Genomic DNA, 20,504 nt, shown 5'->3' on the forward strand with positions numbered 1-20,504 from the left:
GACCACCCCTTCCCTGCCTCCTTGCCTGCCACTCCTTTTGTAGAACACATTCACTTCCCACTGCCCTGCCCTCCATCCCACCCCACGAACTGCCCCTCAGCAGCCCAGCACCCTACTGGCTGGTCCGTTCAGCAGAGACCTGGGGCACGCAGCCACTGGGCACACTGAAGGACACACATGGGCTGAGTCACAACACAGAAGCTCACCCGCACACAGAAGGCATTTGCAGCAGCTCCCTGCACACCAGCATGCTCAGAGGGCCATCCACCCTGTTCCATAAGGGGCAGGGCTTGCTTTCTTGGGGTCTGGCTGTCACTTTTCAGCCCAAGAGCCTTCCATGGCTCCCTACTGCCCACAGCACTGAGTCCCAACAAGTCAATACTCCTCTGTGGACTTTGAAGATTCCCCAAACCTTCCCTGCCCTACCCAGGGCAACCTGCTCGCATTCCTCCTTGCTCTCTCTGCATTCTCTCCTCTGCCTGGTGGCTCTCCTGAATATACTCCACGTGAAACCTTTCCATCATGCAGAAAGTTCTGTTGGGCAGTGCTGCAAAACCCATCAGCTGAGAGCCTGACATGGAGTAATGCCACCTTAGACTTTCCAGCCACAGCTGAGTCACCACATGACTGCAGCTCTTTGCATGACCCCACGTGAGGCCAACTGAAGGACCGCTGCACTGAACTTCACCCCAAATTGCTAGACTCATGAGCAAATACAATGGTTACTTTAGGCCATAATTAGGCTTTGTGACGGTTTGTGTTACGGTGCCCGTGAGTTAAAGTACGAGGCAGCTAAACAGAATTCAAAGAGCCTTTATTAGCTGACCGGCCAGCGACTGCCGCCTGTCACTCCGTGCAGGGAGTTCAGTAAGCAGCAGCTCCGACCTGAGAGTGCTTGAGACTTATATAGGCAGAAACCACATTCTGAAAATGCAAGCAAGCTACTTTGACAAAAGCAGAGTTGGTGGTTAATTGATGGGTGCTTAAGATCTTTAGCAAGGTTGAGAAGTTTTCTCAAGGCTGGTGCAATGACTAATTATTGAAACGGTTACGCTTGGCTAATGTGTACATCCACAAGTCTCACTCCCTAAAACGGCACAGTTTTACTCCCTCCTTCTCAGGGCTTAATGTTTACTTTGCAGTCATTACCGGTTGTGGGGGAAGGGGACTCTCTTGTTACAGATTTAGGGGAGGGAGCCCACTTCAGGGCCCCACTTCAGTTTGTTCTGCAGCAAAGCCTATCTGAAATCCTAAGTCTGATAGCTTCCTACCTCCCCTGGACAAGAAGTCACAGTGACCATCCAATCCTTGGGAAACTCCCAGTCTTGGTCAGGAGTTCAGCACTAGCGTCCCCACCCTGGGCTACACTGAAGCCCAAGACCCACCCCCTGCTTCAGAGGCCTAGGTGCCTGCTATTGGGCATGGGCCAGATCGTCAGGGAAAGGCTTTCATCAGAGGGCAGGAGTTGCCATGAGGACCACAATGGGAGGCACCCAGGCAGATGTGGTCAGAGGCTAAGTAGTGGGGAGAGCCAGGAAGGGCCAGGGTCTGGGCACAAGCCTCAGTGATTCTAGGCACCCACCAGAGAACTTGCAAGAGGCAGCAGAAGACCAACAGCTGGAAGGATGGCATTGCCCTGCTGGTATGAATGGGCAAACTGCTCATCTGTCACCGAGATGTCTGTGACAGCTCTTGCACCCCTCTCCCCACCTACAATCCTCTCCCCTCCACACAGCAGCTGAGCTCTTGCCCTGAGTGCTGTCCCCTGCTGGCCTCTCTATCTCACCACATTCCATGGCCCACCCGTCACACTCTGTTCCAGCTTCAGGGGCCTCCTTTCATTCTTCCAGCCCCCAAGCTCCTTTCTGCTTCAGGAGCTTTGTGCTTGCTGTTCCCACAGCCTGGAATGCCTTCCTCCCTCCATAAAATCTTCCTTTGCATTCATGTCTCAGCTTAAATATTTTCTTCCAGGGGAACTTCCCAGTTATCCCAGCAGTAGGCCAAACCCCCTTTCATCTGCTTTGTCAACAGCCTGGTCACTTGTATTCCATTCACCATCTTTGGAATTCTTTTTCCTACAGCCACCTGCACTACTCTAGAACCTTCAAGAAGGCAAAGGCCCTATCAAAACTTATTACCTGTATCCCCAAGGCCTAGCACAGTGACTGGCACCTAGTAGGCACCCAACAGACATTTGTTCCATTAATAAATGAATGGACCTCTCTCTGAAAGCTTAGTCTGCTCACCCATACAATGGGAGGTCAGTTTACCACTACCCAGTAAGGCTGTGTGTAAAGGTCAAATGACAACCACCCAGCTCTTTCTAGAAGGAAGCAGGTAAAGGAGCTAGTTTTGGAAAGTGAGTATGGAGTGGGGGTTGGGACAGACCTGTTTTGTGCAGCTCAGGTAGTAAGCACAGGGAGATGGGGCATGCATACATGTCAGCTCCTTCTCTAGGACCTGCACAAAGTGCTCCAGGCCACAGGTTGTCCAGGGCAGCCATTCTGGCTCAACTCTCAGTTGCTTGAGGGAATAAGGTGGACAATGAGCAGTTGGTGGCAGGGAGCCCCTGGGCAGTACTGGCCAAATGATGCTCCATCTGCCCACCCATGCCTTCACAAACACACCTGGCATCTTGACACCATAAACTGCCACAATGGCCATGTCCATCAGGCAGCTCAGTGTGCCCTCCACCTCAGTGGTGGACATGTTCTCTCCCTTCCAGCAGAACATGTCCCCAATGCAGTCTTGGAAGTACAGGTAGTGCAGCTCTCAATCACCAGTACATCAACTCAGGAGGGATGGTGTGTGACATAGCATGGGCCTGCCCCAGCTCCTGACTTGGAGGTTTAGGAGAGGCAGTCCTCACTGGATCCCAAGGGTTTGTTTTACCATAAGGCCTGGAACTGGGGCAGCCCTATGGAGGTGTTCTCTGAAGGGGGCTGTGAAGAGCTGGAGAGAGGTGTCCACCCACTAGTGAGGTAGGCCTGGTTCCCTTTCTTGAAGACAACCTTGGTGTGATGGTTAGGTTCATGTGTCAACTTGGCCAGGTGATAGTACCCAGCTGTCTGGTCAAGCAAACACCGGCCTAACAATTGCTGTGAGGACATTGAGACTGGTTTATTAAATCATCAGTCAATTGACTGCAGCTGTGACTGATGACTCACCAAAGGGCATGCCTTCCACAATGAGAGAATGCAATTGGCTGGATTTAATCCAATTGATCAGTTGAAGACTTATAAGCAAGACAGATAGAGGACCTTCACTTCTTCTTCAGCTGCCCAGTGAAGCATTTCCTGAGAAGTTCATTGAAGATCCCAGTTCACTTCCTGAGGAGTTCATCAAAGTTGCCAGTTCATTTCCTGAGGAGTTCATTGGACATCTTCCTTGAAGTTGACATTTTGCTGACTGCTCTACAGAATTTGGACTCATGCATACCCACAGTTGCATGAGTCACTTTTACAATTTGATAGTCAGAGACTACTCTCATTGATTCTGTTTCCCTAGAGAATCCTAACTAATACAACTTGGTACCGGGAGTGGTTCTTGAGAAACAGAATCTTAAAATGGGCTTTTACAATTTGTTTTCTACTCTGATTAGATTCAGAGGCACTAATGACTCTAATTCCAATAATCAAGAGGGCACTGACAGTCCATGGCATCAGTTGGCAAAGGAAATACACAAAATAGCACTGTTTGATTCTCCTTATCATACTCTAGTATGAAGCAAGGCTTTGGGTGACAGTGTTTTTGATACCTTCACAGAGTTTTGCAGAATTAAGAGGTGTAATGATGTTGGTTGGCTGCTCTTAGATACTTTGGATAAAGTTGTAAGAGAAAGGGATGAGCTAAAGGCTTCAAATTCAAAACTTAGACACCGTATGACAGACATAAAGTTTCTATGTGTGCCCTGAAAGAAAATATTTCCTGTGCCTGCAGACTGGAAGTTTCTGAAAACCAGATGCAGACTCTCATTGTGTGAGTAGCAGATTTACAAAGTAAACTAAAATCTCAACCTCTCAGGGTATCTGCTGTTAAAGTAAAGGCATTGATTGGAAAAGAATGGGATCCGGAAACTTGGGATGAGGACATATGGATTGATAATAATGGCAGTGAGGATATTGGAACCCTGGATTCTGCTGAGTCATTGTTAGATTTACCTGTAGAGGGCTGTCCAGAGGAAATGGCTTCCCCACCTCCAGTCTGCCCTAAGGAGCCTGCCACCCAACTCCCACCTAAGGAGATTAACCCTTCAGTGCCTGCTAATCCTGTAATCACCTCCCCTGAGGAAGCAGCCCTCACTCTTTTGTCTGGAGAGATTAATCCTGTTTTAAGAGATGAAAATGCAACAGAATGTTCTGAGGTAAATGGCTTGAGGGATAATTCTAACTCTTTTCATGACCCACCCCCACCACCAGTTTTTGCTTCAAAACCTATAACTAGGCTAAAGTCCCAACAAGCCCCAAAGGGTGAGATACAAAGTATGACCCATGAAGAGGTACACTATACTCCAAAGGAACTGTATGAGTTTTCCAACTTATACAGGCAGAAACCAGGGGAATATGTGTGGGAATGGATATTAAGGGTGTGGGATAATGGTGGAAGGAATATAAGTTTGGATCAGGCTGAATTTACTGATATGGGTCCACTAAGCAGAGATTCTGCATTCAATGTTGTAGCTCGAGGGGTTAGAAAGGGTGTTAACAGTTTGTTTGGGTGGCTGGCTGAAACATGGATCAAAAGGTGGCTGGCATTACCAGAGGCTGAAATGCCAGAACTGCCCTGGTACAATGTGGAGGAGAGGATTCAAAGGCTTAGAGAGATTGGAATGTTAGAGTGGATTTATCATGGAAGATCTGCTCACACTCCCCTGGAATGTTCAGAGGACACACCTTTTACCAGGACTGTAAGGAATAAATTTGTGAGACTAGCTCCATCATCCCTGAAGAGCTCTGTAGTCACCCTTCTCTGTAGGTCAGATATTACTATAGGAACTGCTGTCACTGAGCTGGAATCCTTAAACACAATGGGGATAATTGGGTTCCGAGTCAGTAGAAGCCAAGTGGCTACAGTTAATTGCCACAGACAAGGTGGGCATGGCTACCATAATTGAAAACAGGCTCAAAGCAGCAATCAAAATAATATGACTCACAGAGACTTATGGCTAGTGGATCGTGGAGTACCAAGTAGTAAAATAGATGGGCAATCAACTAAATTCTTGTTTGAACTATATAGGCAGAAGAATTCTAGGTCACATGAACAAAAGTCTCCCTTGAATTACAAAAACAGAGAATCACAGTCCCTTAATCAATTCCCAGACTTGAGACAGTTTACAGATCCAGAGCCCCTTGAATGAAGGGAAGGCCAGGTACCCTTGGAGAAGGACCCTGTTACACTGCCAAAAATTTATATTGTTAATCTTCCTCCCAGCCTTCCCCAGGGGGACCTGTGGCTTTTTACCAGGGTGACTGTGCATTGGGGGAAAGGAAACGATGAGATATCTCATGGATTATTAGACACTGGTTCAGAAGCAACATTAATTCCAGGAGATCGAAAACATCACTCTGGTCCACCAGTCAGAGTTGGAGCTTCAGGAGGTCAGGTGATTAATGGAGTTTTAGCTCAGGTCCATCTCACAGTGGGTCCAGTGTGTCCCCAGACCCATTCTGTGGTTATTTCCCCAGTGCCAGAATGCATAATTGGAATAGACATACTCAGCAACTGGCAGAATCCTCACATTGGTTCCCTGACTCCTGGAGTGAGGGCTATTATGGTGGGAAAGGCCAAGTGGAAGCCACTAGAACTGCCCCTGTCTAGCAAAATAGTGAATCAGAAGCAATACCACATTCCTGGAGGGACTGCAGAGATTAATGCCACTCTTAAGGACTTGAAGGATGCAGGGGTGGTGATTCCCACCATATCCCCATTCAACTCTCCTATTTGGCCTATGCAGAAAATAGATGGGTCTTGGAGGATGACTGTAGATTATCATAAGCTTAACCAGGTGGTGACTCCAATTGCAGCTGCTGTTGCAGAGGTGGCATCATTGCTTGAGCAAATCAACACATCCCCTGGTACCTGGTATGCAGCTATTGATCTGGTATGCCTGTTTGAATGTATTGTGTTCCCCAAATGCCATTATCTTTGATGTAGTCTTGTGGGGCAGACGTTTTGGTGCTGATTAGATTTGCTTGGAATTTGCCCCACCCAGCTGTGGGTGATGACTCTGATGAGATATTCCCATGGAGGCATGGCCCAACCCATTCAGGGTGGGACTTGATCAGTGGAGCCATATAAATGACCTGACTCAAAGAAGAGGAACTCAGTGCAGCTGTGAGTGACGTTTTGAAGAGGAGCAAGCTTCCTACAGAGGAATGTTCTGGGAGAAAGCCATTTTGAAACCAGAACTTTGGAGCAGATGCCAGCCACATGCCTTCCCAGCTAACAGAGGTTTTCCAGATGCCATTGGCCATCCTCCAGTGAAGGTACCTGACTCCTGATGTGTTACCTTGGACACTTTATGTCCTTAAGACTGTAACTGTGTAGCCAAATAAACCCCCTTTTTATAAAAGCCAATCCGTCTCTGGTGTTTTGCATTCTGTAGCATCAGCAAACTAGAACATCTGGCAAATGCTTTTTTTCTCAATTACTGTCAGTAAGGACCACCAGAAACAGTTTGCATTCATCTGGCAAGTCCAGCAGTTTACATTCACTGTGCTACCTCAGGGTTATATCAACTCTCCAGCCCTACGTTATAATATTGTCTGCAGGGATCTTGATCATTTCTCCCTCCCACAAGACATCACACTGGTCCATTATATTGATGATCTCATGTTGATTGGACCTAGTGAGCAAGAAGTAGCAACTACTCTACATTTGTTGGTAAGGTATTTGCATTGCAGAGGATGGGAGATAAATCCAACAAAAATACAGGGGCCTTCCAACTCAGTAAAATTTCTAGGTGTCCAGTGGTATGGCGCCTGTTGAGATAATCCTTCTAAGGTGAAGGATAAGCTGTTGCATCTGGCCTCTCCTATGGCCAAAAGAGAGGCACAATGCTTAGTTGGCCTCTTTGGGTTTTGAGACAACTTATTCCTCACTTAGGTGTGCTACTCTAGCCCATTTACCAAGTGACCAGAAAAGCTTCTAGTTGTGAGCGGGGACTGGAACAAGATGAGGCTCTGTGACAGGTCCAGGCTGTTATGCAAGCTGCTCTGCCACTTGGACCATATGATCCAGCTGACCCAATGGTGCTGGAAGTGTCAGTGGCAAATAGAGATGCTGTCTGGAGCTGTTGGCAGGCTTCTATAGGAGAATCACAATGCAGTCCCTTAGGATTTTGGAGTAAAGCTTTACCATCCTCTGCAGATAACTACTCTCCATTTAAGAAATAGCTGTTGGCCTGCTACTGGGCCTTAGTAGAGACAGAATGCTTAACCATGGGCCACCAAGTTACCATGAGACCTGAGTTACCTATCATGAGCTGAGTATTGTCTGACCCACCAAGCCATAAAGTTGGGTGTGCACAGCAGCACTCCATCAAAAAATGGACATGGTATATAGGAGATAGAGCTCGAGTGGGTCCTGAAGGTACAAGTAAGTTACATGAGGAAGTGGCCCAAATGCCCATGGCCCCCACTCCTTCCACCTTACCTTCTCTTTCCCAGCCCAAAGCTATGGCATCTTGGGGAGTTCCTTACAGTCAGTTGACTGAGGAAGAGAAAACTTGGGCCTGGTTTACAGATGGTTCTGCACGATATGCAGGCACCACCCAAAAGAGACAGCTGCAGTACTGCAGCCCCTTTCTGGGATGTCCCTGAAGGACAGTGGTGAGGGGAAATCCTCCCAGTGGGCAGAACTTTGAGCAGTGCACCTGGTTGTTTGCTTTGCTTGGAAGGAGAACTGGCCAGAGGTGTGTTTGTATACTGATTCCTGGGCTGTTGTTAATGGTTTGGCTGGATGGTCAGGGACTTGGAAGGAACATGATTGGAAGATTGGTGACAAAGAAGTCTGGGGAAGGGGTATGTGGATAGACCTTTCTGCGTGGGCAAACATAAAGATATTTGTGTCCCATGTGAATGCTCACCAGAGGGTGACTTCAGCAGAAGAAGATTTTAATAACCAAGTGGATAAAATGACCTGTTTGGTGGATACCAATCAGCCTCTTTCCCCAGGAACTCCTGTTATTGCCCAATGGACTCATGAACAAAGTGGTCATGGTTGTAGGGATGGAGGTTATGAATGGGCTCAGCAACATGGACTTCCACTCACCAAGGCTGACCTGGCCACAGCCACTGCTGAGTGTCCAATCTGCCAGCAGCAGAGACCCACACTCAGTCCCCAATACAGCACCATTCCCCAAGGTGATCAGCCTGCTACCTGGTTGCAGGTTGATTACATTGGACCACTTCCATCCAGATATGAGTTTGCCTTCCCTGCATGACATGCTTCTGCCAAAACTACCATCAATGGACTTCAGAATGCCTTATCCACCATCATGGTATTCCACACAGCATTGCTTCAGACCAAGGAACCCACTTCACAGCAAATGAAGTGAGGGAATGGGCACATGCTCATGGAATTCTGTGGTCTTACCATGTTCCCCATCATCCAGAGGCAGCTGGGTTGATAGAACAGTGGAATGGTCCATTGAAGACTCAATTATGGCACCAACTAGGTGGCAATATCTTGCAGGGTTGGGGCAGTGTTCTCCAAGAGGCTGTGTATGCTCTGAATCAGCGCCCACTCTATGGTGCTGTTTCTCCCATAGCCAGGATTCATGGGTCCAGGAATCAAGGGGTGGAAACAGGAGTGGCACCACTCACTACCACTCCTAGTGATCCACTAGGTCAATTTTTGCTTCCTGTCCCTGCAAGTTTAAGCTCTGCTGGTCTACAGGTCTTGGTTCCAAAAGGAGGAGTGCTTCCTCCAGGAAACACAACAATAATCCCATTGAAAGGAGGAGTGCTTCCTCCAGGAAACACAATAATCCCATTGAACTGGAAGTTAAGACTGCCACCTGGCCACTCTGGGCTTCTTATGCCTCTGAATCAACAGGCAAGGAAGGGGATTACTGTATTGGCTGGGGTGATTGATCCTGACTATCAAGGGGAAATAGCACTGAAACAACACAATAGAAGTAAAGAAGAGTTTTCCTGGAATACAGGAGATCTCGTAGGGCATCTCTTATTACTACCATGTCCTGTGATTAAAGTCAATGGAAAACTGCAACAACCCAATCCAGGCAGGACTACCAATGGCCAAGAAACTTCAGGAATGAAGGTTTGGGTCACCCCATCAGGCAAAGGACCATGGCCAGCTGAAGTGCTTGCTAAGGGTAAAGGGAACATGGAATGGGTAGTGGAAGAGGGTAGTGATAAATACGAACTAAGGCCACATGACCAGTTACGGAAATGAGGACTAGGATGACATGAATATTTCCTCCTCATTTTGTTATGATTATGTTTGTATTTGTCTGTAAAGCAAATATCTTTGCTTTCTTCTCTGTCTTATCCCCTTATCATATGGCATAACCCATACTGTTCATTTCGCTGTATTTAAGCTAAAGGAAATCAATTTTAAGAGCTAATGTCACCCAAGGACTTGCACCCCATTCTGGAGAGATTTAGTGCATTTCCAGATGGCTGCTGCACAGCAGAGTATTGTTAGGCAAAATATATCTCTGTTATTGTTATCTACTTAGAGATAAAGTATGGTTTTAGGTGATGTGTATAACTGCCAAGTTGACAAGGGGTGGACTGTGATGGTTAGATTCATGTGTCAACTTGGCCAGGTGATAGTACTCAGCTGCCTGGTCAAGCAAACACTGGCCTAACAATTGCTGTGAGGACATTTGAGGCTGGTTTATTAAATCATCAGTCAATTGACTGCAGCTGTGACTGGTGACTCACCAAAGGGCGTACCTTCCACAATGAGAGAATGCAATTGGCTGGATTTAATCCAATTAATCAGTTGAAGACTTATAAGCAAGACAGATAGAGGAGCTTCACTTCTTCTTCAGCTGCCCAGTGAAGCATTTCCTGAGGAGTTCATCAAAGTTGCTTGTTCATCTCCTGAGGAGTTCATCGAACACGTTAGTCTAAGATCTCAGTTCACTTCCTGAGGAGTTCATCGAAGTTGCCAGTTTGTTTCCCAAGGAGTTCATCGGACATCTTCCTTGAAGTTGACATTTTGCTGACTGCCCTACAGAATTTGGACTTGTGCATACCCACATTTGCGTGAGTCACTTTTACAATTTGATAGTCAGAGACACCTCTCATTGATTCTGTTTCCCTAGAGAACCCTAATACACTTGGTGATCTTGTTAGTGCCTTGGTTGAGGTAACCATCAAAGCAGCACAGGGTGTCCTGCGGGATGATGTGGCCCACTAGCTGGCCTGGCTCATCTGGGGCCAGGGAAGGCAGAGTCAGATTTGGAAGCATCCCCAGGTTGTCTCTTCCACCTGTTCATTCCACCCCTGAACACACCCTGTGTCCTGATCTAACTTCTTTTCACACTGTTTCCCAGGTAAATTCCCCATTTCTCCCCCTAGCCCGGGAGCTCCCTCAGGTCAGGGAGCTTATCTTGGCATCTCTGGCACAGGAAGGATCTCAGTAATGTCTGTTTACTGCATGGATGGGAAGATGAACAAATAAACAATGGGTGGCCAAGCTCTATGTGGACAGTCTGACCAAAGCTAGTGCTTACCGACTCTGTGCCTGGAGGAGCTTTACACTATCACAGTTAATCCTCAGGTCAGCCTGATGGAGTGGGTGCTTTCATTCCCATTTGCCGATGAGGAAACTCAGGCAGAAAGGCTGAATAACTTGTCCATGTCCCAGAGCCAAGTGGCTGAGCCAGGATCAAACCCAGGCAGCCTGGACAGAGTCTTCTAAAATCAACATGAAAATGAAAGAATAGACTGATGAGTGGATGGAGTGGTGAAGGAATGAATGGATAGATGGAAGAAATGAGAGAGCTTGAAGAACTAAGAGAAGAACTGACTGGAGAGAGGAGCTAAGATGGCGGCATAGAGAGGAGTGGAAGCCAGTTAGTCCCCCTGGAACAATTCATAAACTACTGAAAAACTAGTAAATAACCTGGAATAACTGTGGGGAGACAAATTTGACTGTCCACTCATCATACACCAACCTGAATTGGGAGGAATGCCCAAGATTGCAGCATAAAATCTGTAAGTAAAAACTGCAGACCCATGCTGAGAGCCGAGAGCCCCTCCCTCATGGAAGCCTCACGGTGCTAGAGAGCAGCACTCTCTGAACAAGCTAGTGTACCTCAGCCCAGCTCCAACTGGGGTTTTAATGTTAACTGCTCAATACAGACTGCAAATCCCCAACAAGCAGACAGAGGCTTTTGGTGACAACTGACTTGGGAGAGTCAGGGGACAAATCTGTCTCAGGGTGGGGAGCCCAGAGGATCAGGTGCTATCTCTGGCCGATGGGTGAATCTGGGAGCTTTCTGTCCCTTTCTCTCTCTCTCAACCTGGAAAGCTCAGAGAAGAAAGCCTCAGCAGTTTTCAGCTCACAGCTCTTCACAGTAGAGAAAACCTCAGCCATTTTAAAATCTCAGCACTCTGAGTTAGAGAAACAAAGAATCTATTTATATGCAAATGACCCCTCTGGAGGGGGCACAGCTTCCCAAGAGGAAAGGGAGGGGCCCAGCTCTACTGCCTGCCTTGCAAAAACCAGACCCCAAAGCCTGGGGGAGGAGAGCCACAGGCCACACCCCCTTACACCAGCCCTGACAGGCTGACAGGCACACCTGCTGGGCAGAAAAACACAGGGTCTGTCAATCCTCTATGAAAAACCATCAAGGAAACTGGACACTGAATATTTCCTCCTTCTGTGACCTAAGCCTGTTCTCTGGGAAAACCTGATTGGGGAGGCCTAGGAGGTCAGATGCCTAGACAACAAAAAACTACAACCTACACTAGGAAAAACAAAGTTATGGCCCAGTCAAAGGAACAAACGTACCCTTCAACTGAGACACAAGAATTTAAACAACTAATGCTAAATCAATTAAAAAAGCTTAGAGAAGATATGGCAAAGGAGATAAAGGCTATAAATAAAACACTGGGCATACATAAGGCAGAACTTGAAAGCTCAAAAAAAACCAACCAGCAGAATCTATGGAAATGAAAGGCACAACACAAGAGATGAGAGACACAGTGGAAACATACAACAGCAGATCTCAAGAGGCAGAAGAAAACACTCAGGAACTGGAGAACAAAACATCTGAAAGCCTACATGCAAAGGAACAGATGAAGAAAAGAATGAAAAAATATGAGCAATGTCTCTGGGAACTTAAGGGTGAAATGAAATACAAGAATGTACATTATCATTGATGTCTCAGAAGGAGAAGAGAAGGGAAAAGGGGCAGAAGAAATAATAGAGGAAATAATCAATGAAAATTTCCCACCTCTTATGAAAGACATAAAATTATGGATCCAAGAAGAGCAACGTACTCCAAACAGAATAGATCTGAATAGGCCTACGCCAAGACACTTCATAATCAGATTATCAAACATCAAAGACAAAGAGAGAATCCTGAAAGCAGCAAGAGAAAAGTGATCCATCACATACAAAGGAAGCTTAATAAGACTATGTGTGGACATCTCAGCAGAAACCATGGAGGCAAGAAGGAAGTGGTGTGATACATTGAAGATACTGAAAGAGAAAAACCACAAACCAAGAATCCTATATCCAGCAAAACTGTCCTTCAAATATGAGGGAGAGCTCAAAATATTTTCCAACAAGCAGACAATGAGAGACTTTGTGAACAAGACACCCACCCTACAGGAAATACTAAAGGGAGCACTACAGAATGATAGAAGACAGGAGTGAGGTTTGGAACACAGTTTTTTTTTTTTGGGAGATGGTAGCACAGCAAGGTATGTACACTGAACAAAGATAACTATGAATATGGTTGAGAGAGGAGGGTTGGGAGCATGTGGGACACCAGAAGAAAGGAGGAAAGATAAAGACTGGGACTGTGCAACTTGGTGAAATCTAGCACGTTCAACAGTTGTGATAAAATGTACAAATACATTCTTTCATGAGGGAGAACAAACAAATGTCAACCTTCCAAGATGTTAAAAATGAGGAAGCATTGGGGGAGAGATGCAATCAATGTAAACTAGAGACTGTAAGTAACAGAATCGTTGTATTATGCTCCCTTTAATGTAACAAAGGTGATATACCAAGGTAAATGCAGATAAGAGGGGGGATAGGGGAGAGTTGTGAGACACTTGATATTGGTGGTGTTGTCTGACTCTTTTTTCTACTTTGATTTAAGGTTATCTTTCCTTTTGCTGCTTCCTAGCTGTCATTTTTTTTTCCTTCCTCTTTCTTTCTTCTTTTTCTTTTGCCTCTCTACCTTCTTTTACTCTCCCTCCAGCCTTGTGGAAGAAATGTAGATGCCCTTCTATAGATAGTGGTGAAGGTGGTGAACACATAAATATGTGACTATACAGGGAACCATCAATTGTTTACTTAGATTGGAATGTATGGCACGTGAACAAAACCATCTTAAAAAAAAAAAATGGGCTGATGATGAAAACTTGAGGGCAATATACTGAGTGAAATAAGCCAGACACATAAGGACAAATACTGCAGGGTCTTACTGACAGGAACTAATTATAATATGTAAACTCATAGACATGAAATATAAGGTACCAAGATATAGAATGAGGCTAAAGAATGGGTAGTGGTTGCTTAGTACGGGCAGAATGTTCAACTAGGATGAACTTAAATGTTTGGAAATGAACAGAGGTGATGGTAGCAAGATGTGAGAATAACTAACAGCTCCGAATGGTGTGTGAATGAGGTAGAAAGGGGAAGCTCAGAGTCACATATGTCACCAGAAGGAAAGTTGGAGGTCAAAAGACAGGAATGTATAAAACTGAATCCTGTGGTGGGCAATGTCCATGATTAACTGTACAAATATTAGACATCTCTTTCATGAACCAAAACAAATGTATGACACTATAACTAGAAGTTAATAATAGAGAGGCACATATGGAAAAAATATATACCTATGTACTATGCCAATATTATGAGTCAACAATGGACAGGGGTTGGTTAGGGATATGGGAGGATTTGAGTTTCCTTTTCCCTCATTTTGCTTTTTTTTCTTCTTTCACTCTATTTCTTGTCTGGAGTAATGAAAAGTTTCTAAAAATTGAACAAAAATTAAGTGTGATGATGGATGCACAGCTGTATGAGGGTACTGGAGGCAACTGATTGCCCACTTTGGATCTTTGGATAATTGTATGGTATGTGAACAATCTCAATAAAAATTAAAAACTAAAAAAAAAAAGAGAGAAGAATGGACTGTTGGCCACTGGTCAGAATAGGGCTCCACACCCACCTGTACCTGTGCTCTCTCCTGGAACAACCCCCAACTCCAGCCCCTCGCAGACATGGTTGGCAGGGAACGCAGACATCACAGGGCCCCCATATCAGCTCCGCAGTGTCCTCATTGACATGCCCCAGCTGGATGCGGTACACGAAGGTCAGGATGCAGCTGTTGAAGCCACAGGCCCCAACCTGTGAAAACCAAGACCTGTGCCCGGGTGCTCCCACCATGGGCCAAAACCCAGATGATGAGGAGGTATCCAGCATCCTTGGAACTCTGCCCTCTATGCCCCCCAGGGTCTTCTGGTCCATCCCCACAATGGTTCCACCCTTTCCCCAACCTGGGCCAGAGCTAACTGTCAAAGTTTCCCAGGCTGCATTTGCATTCAGTGGCCCCATAGAACTCAGACACCTGGCAGATGTGGAAGCAGCCGGAAAAGTTGGTCTGGATAGACTGCCAGAGGCCACTGCCTAGGGCCATGCACACTTGCTGCCGTTTTTCTGCTTCCTAGGGTGGCTGGTTCAGGAGGTAGCAGCACAGCTTGCTGATGTACTGTACAATCTGGGGGTAGACGTGGCATGATTCTAGGCCCCTAAGGTTGCTCTCACTTCACAACCTCCCAAAGCCCTAAGTCCCTGCCCCTACTAATGTGTCTTCCCAGGCCCTGGCTGTGTGATCCTTTCCTGCATTGAGCCTCAGTCTCCCCATTTGAACAATGGAAATGTTGCTCTAAATTACTGGCCACCTCAGCTCAAAGAAAGGTGTCCCTGAACTGGGGTTGGTGGGAAGGTATCAAGAGAACAGGGATGGTTCATTCCTTTCTCTTTTCACTTACTGTGTACTTGTACTTGATACAGTCATCCCAGAACTGGGAGGCCAAGAACTTCCTCCAAATCACCACTATCATGCCATGAAGTAGGCACTGCCCAATTCCCACAATGTTTCCTGAAGGCAGAGGAGTGGAATCTGGAGGTCAGGGAGATGGGAGACCCTTCTCTCCAGAGCCTCCTCTCATCTAGGCCAGCCTCCTGACAGGCCCACTTCCACTTCTGTCTCCCTTTCTTCCTGCTCCTCCTACACAAACTGATCTCTGCCTGGCTGAGACACCTATGAGATCAAGTGCACACACTTCAGACTGGCCTCCAGGGTGGCCCTGAGTGTCCTGTACTGGTGTAACACTGCCACTCAGCAGGGAGGACTGAATTCACACCTCTCCTGGCATCTGTCTGGCTCAGGTGTGCCTCCTCCAGGAAACCTTCCTGGGTTTCCCTTAACTGGGCTCTCCCCTATGCCAAGCTTGCTCCCTGCCCCTCCTCCACACTCATCATGCCATTTCTTATATTAAGTAGGTTCCCATCATTCATTCTGCTCCAAACACACACCAACTCTTAAGCATCTTGAGGGTAGGAACTATATTTATTCACTCCATCTCCTCCTAAGCACCTAAAACCAAGCAGCAATGCCATGTACACGTGTGGAAATGAGATGAACTATCAGGCCTGCCCAGGTGCCCTGTGGAATGCAGCTACCACACAGCCTGAGGCTGGTGTGATCACCCTCACTTCATAGATGGGAGACGACTAAGGTGGAGTCAATGGCAATGTCTGCATTTGAAACCAGATTCAACTCCAAAGCTCATGTGTTTCCACCACCACAAAAAAAGAGCCTGAAAAGGGGGATGTAGTTCCTGAGGACTGGGGAGGGGGGGCCAGGCCTAGGTTTACCTGCTGAGCGACAGAGGGGAAGGCAGTCGTAAACAATGTCATCTGGCCGCATGCGCAATCCGTGGTACACCAGGGCAGCCACGTGGTAATACCTAGGAGGGGAGAGGGTGAAGGACTCCCAAGGCCCTGGAGAGGCAGGAGAGGCTCCCAGGCCCTGCACACCCTCCAGGCACCTGTCCCTTACCCCGTGGTGCCTGACATGTAGATATAAGAGCTTATCTGAGAGAAAGCAGACATGAGTGGCTGTGAGAGGGGGCACAGCAACCCCAGTTTGGCACAGGGCTGGACAAAGAGTCAGACAGACGGACACCTGCATCTGAACCTCCTTTAGTGCCTGTTCCCATTACACCTCTTCTGGAAAGCCTTCTCTGATGACCCCAGACACTGCTCTCTGCTCTAAGTACCTGCATTTATTCCTTCAACAAACATTGCCCGAGCCAAGCCTGGGGATATAAGAGGGACTAAGATGGGCATAGTCTCGGCCCTAGAGGAGGTCACAGCCTAATGGGACAGTCAGATGAGTGCACAGGCAATTCCAGTACCAGGCACAAAGTGCTGGGATGAGGGTGGGAAGCACAGGACCTGTCAACACACAGCAGAGGCACCTGACCCAGGCTTGAGGGGAGGTGGGAGCCCGAGGGTGGGCTTCCTGAAGGAGGTGATGCCCATGCCAAGCCTTAAGAGTGTGGGTAGGCATTATGCAGGAAGTGGGGTGTTCCAGGTGGAGGAAGAGACTGGGCAGCTTCTACACCAGTGACCACTTATGTACCCCACACTTCACGCCTGAGCAAGGACCGTCACATTATCATTCCTGAATGAGGTTCAGTCCCACCACACCTGAGGTTCCTGAGGTCGGGAATTCTGTGGGATGACTCTGCATATTAAATAGCAACCATCTCATGCTCTCTGAATGCCTGCCATACGCCAGCCCTAGGCTGGGCACCATGAGGGTACCAGGGTGAATCAGCCAGTCTCTGCCCTCAGGCAACTGACAAAAGCACCAAGGAGACAGGACATGCATGCAAGGGAGCTTAAATAAGAATGACTACGAGCAGTTACTCAGCACTTCTTGCCACACTCTATCATCAGGGCTTTACCCACTGTATCTTTTCGATCCTCAGAGCCATCCTATAAACTAGGTGCTTTTACTGTCCCCAGTTTTATGGCAGAGGGAATACAAGGTCAGGTTCTCAGAGTTACTGAAGGTAAGAGGTAGAGCTGGGATATGAACACAGATCTAGTTTGACAGCTCAAGCTCTGAGCCACCAGTCAATGCAGCAAGCTGAGCAGTTTCACAAGGAAAGTGTGAGAGCCAAAGGGGCAAGGCAGGCTGGAGTGTAGAGGGAGAGAGGTGCAGCTCAGGAAGGCTGCCTGGAGGAGGTGGAGGGGAAGGCAGGCAGCCCAGTGCAGGGAGAACAAGGCGGAGACCCAGCAATGTCTTACACTGAAAAGGGGCTTGATGACTATTGAACGTCTTGCCTCTAACCCCCTCCCCCAGCCAAAATTCGGACACAGCAGCTTCCTGGGGTCCACATGATCCTGCTCAAGTCAGGCATCAAGGATGGCTCATTCAACAAATCAAAGAACTGGACTTCGTGTGCTGGGCACTTTCACACATTAGCCCATTAACCCTTCAGTGACCCCTGGAGTGTCCCACAGAAGTATCCACATCTTCTGGCCCCAAGGTCAGTGCTCTGTTTTCAGCCCATCTTGGGACCCTTCTGTGGGGGTGAGGAACCCACCTGTGATGCCCTTCTCAGGGGGACTGGGCAGGTGCTGGGGGCATCTTCCACTAGGGGTCCAGGTGCTCTGTGCCAGTGGGCACTGCCCTGGGCTCCCAGGGGCCGGAGCAGAAGAGGCTCAGTGAGGGACCCAGGCCGGCAGGGATCTCACAGACAGCTGTAGGGGAGACAGGGCAGGTCAGCAGCTAGTCCAGGAAACCCCCTGTCCCAGGATCTCTGCTCATGTCAGTGTCAGCTGTGTTGTCAGGGGAGACTGACTGGGCCACCCTCAGAGATGGTAAAGCCCCTGGGACTTCTTACCAAGGAAGAAGCTGATTAGAGCAATATTCTCATTAACAGCTGGCTCTCATCACAGCAGGTTCTTTACATGCCTTCTCCTGCTGACACGACCCTATAAAGTAGGTACCAGTAACTGCCAGTTTTTCACATGAGGAACTGGAGGCTGTGAGAATAGGAGGGTCTTTCTCACAACTAAATGTGCTGAACCTCGGATCCAATGCGAGTTCTGTCTCACACCAAGGTTTGAGCACTTCACCACTGTCCTACACTACTCCTTGGGGGTCTAATTAAAAGGGAGAAGTTGGGGGACAGAGTCCAGTAATCTCGAGCCCCTTCAGAGAGTGGGAAACTTCTCTCGGGCTCCCCTGGGTCCTGCACAGACACCCAGATAATCCTGTGCCCTGGTCATGGGCCGGTCCTGGCCTGCTCAGCCCCCCTTCCTCTGGCTTCCTCATGTTTGTCCAAACCTCTCCCCTCTCCCCACTAAATCTTCCCCTTTCTGCATCTTAATAACCTTCCCTGTCCATTATCCTACCACCACAGCAGTGTCGGGAGAAAGAACACAGACACTGATCAAGCCCAAGATCAAACCTGAGTTCCTCCACTCACCAGCTGTGTGACCTTGGTGAGTTCCTCAAACTCCTCTGAATCTCAGTCTCCTCATCCGTAAAACCTATATGACACTCCTTACCTTACCCTATCTTTGTGAAGATTAAGCTACTGCTTCTAAAGTACCAAGCTCAGTGCACTGTCAGTGCTCAATGTAGTAGCAAATAAAACACAAGCTCTGAAGACAGCAGGGAATAGATTTGTGTTCCCATTTTACAGATGAGGCAAACGAGGCCTAATGAGTCTCATTTTATCAGGGTGTTTAACCAACATCACACAATGTGCTTAGCCCTTCAGGTGAAGTACCTTCCTGAAAACTTTTTGAGGGAGATTCTATAAATGAGGAAATGGAGGCTCAGAGAACCCAGGTCTCTTACTAGGATCTCCAGCTTACAAGTGGCAGAGCCCAGCTGGTCTGACTCTTGGGCTCATGCCCTTGACCACCGAGCCACACAGCCTCTGCCACCCAGGGGTGGGTGGGCTGCACAAGGTCCTAAGGGACACCCTACCACCACTGGTCACTCCCTGGGGCTCACTGAGGGCCATCTCACTGCCAAAGATGAGGGCCTGTGCCCTGAAGGTGGTCAGGCAGTGGCACAGGGTGTCCAGCTGGAGGCTGGGTGTAGACAAGTGCTGCCTCCTCACCCAGCTTGGCCATGCCCAGCCACAGGCTCACAAACTCATTGCAGTTCTCCATGAAGACGGCAGCCACATCTCAGGAGGCCAGGCTCTGGGCATGCAGGAATTTGGCCATGCTGTTCGAATAGCCATCCCACTGGCAAAAGGTCCAGTGTGTCTGTGCCCTGGAAGATCAGGGCTGTCTTGTCAGGACAACACTGAACTGTCAAAGCAAACAAAACGGGCACTGGCCACTGCTCCTGCAGGTACTGCTGCACTTTTGCCTTCACCTTCAGGAGCACCAGGCCACCACTGTGCGGAAGCAAAGGAGCCATGACTGCTGGGGGGTGGGGGTGGGGGCTAATACTCCAGCCAGCCCAGGGTGTGCCACTTCTGAGCACCATCTGCCTGCCAGGTACTGTGTAAGCCCCACAACATGCATCATCTCACTGATTCTTCACAATAATGCTCAGAGACTGGCGTGATTATTCTCTCGTATAGAGGAGGATACTGAGGCTCCAGTGGGACAATGGCTTGTCCAGGTCTTCCTGGATGGGATATGGCCAAGCCAGGATATGAACACCAAGCCTCTCTGGCTCCAGAGCTCAACTTCTACCCTCTAAGCTCTGCTCTGAGCTCGAGGCTGTCAGGAGATTGCAGGGCTCTTCAGGTCCCCAAGTTGAAGTTCAAACTCCTCATTTGGGGCCCCTCAGAGCCCCTGAATTGAACTTGCCCTCCCCACTCATTACCATAGTAGATAAAGGATGAGTTTGCCAAGGGAGGGACTCTGTCTTGTTCACTGTCTCCTCCCCTGTATCCTGCTCAGTGCCAAGCACAGAGCAAGTTCAGTGTTTGTGGAGCCACATGGCAACATCCCCCTTCCCTGCACCCCTGACTCACCTTCTGACCCCCAGAACTGTCACAGCTCTCAGACCTCGCTGCCTTTGCTGATGCTGTTCCCTCTGGTTGGAACACCCTCTTCCCACTCCCTTGGAGGTGCAATTCAAGTACAATTACTTTTCCTCCAAGAGGCTTCTCTGAGTCCCCAAGCCCGTGACCTGAGGCTGTCTCTCCTTGCTCCACACTCCCTCAGCTCAGTGCCATGGTCACTCAACATCTCATTTTGTAATCAACTCAGATGGACAAATGCTCAGCCAC

The 20,504-nt window shown here is 48.1% G+C and overlaps 1 long non-coding RNA gene across 3 annotated transcripts; it reads right to left on the minus strand.

The window, feature by feature from the left end:
• Positions 1–10,209: 10,209 nt before the first annotated feature.
• LOC119534674 lies at positions 10,210–20,264 on the minus strand. 3 transcript variants are annotated; one of them, XR_005217093.1, is made up of 4 exons: positions 18,141–20,264; positions 16,099–17,997; positions 14,387–14,542; positions 10,210–10,892 (listed from the first exon to the last, which is right to left on the minus strand). It is a non-coding gene; the product is annotated as an uncharacterized LOC119534674 (long non-coding RNA). The 3 variants fall into 3 exon arrangements; XR_005217094.1 differs by lacking the exon at positions 18,141–20,264 and having other exon boundaries at positions 14,387–14,511; positions 16,099–18,131; XR_005217092.1 differs by lacking the exon at positions 18,141–20,264 and having other exon boundaries at positions 16,099–18,131.
• Between the last annotated feature and the right edge of the window lie 240 nt (positions 20,265–20,504).

This window comes from Choloepus didactylus, chromosome 5 (genome assembly GCF_015220235.1).
Source record: "Choloepus didactylus isolate mChoDid1 chromosome 5, mChoDid1.pri, whole genome shotgun sequence".
Taxonomy (NCBI): domain Eukaryota; kingdom Metazoa; phylum Chordata; class Mammalia; order Pilosa; family Megalonychidae; genus Choloepus; species Choloepus didactylus.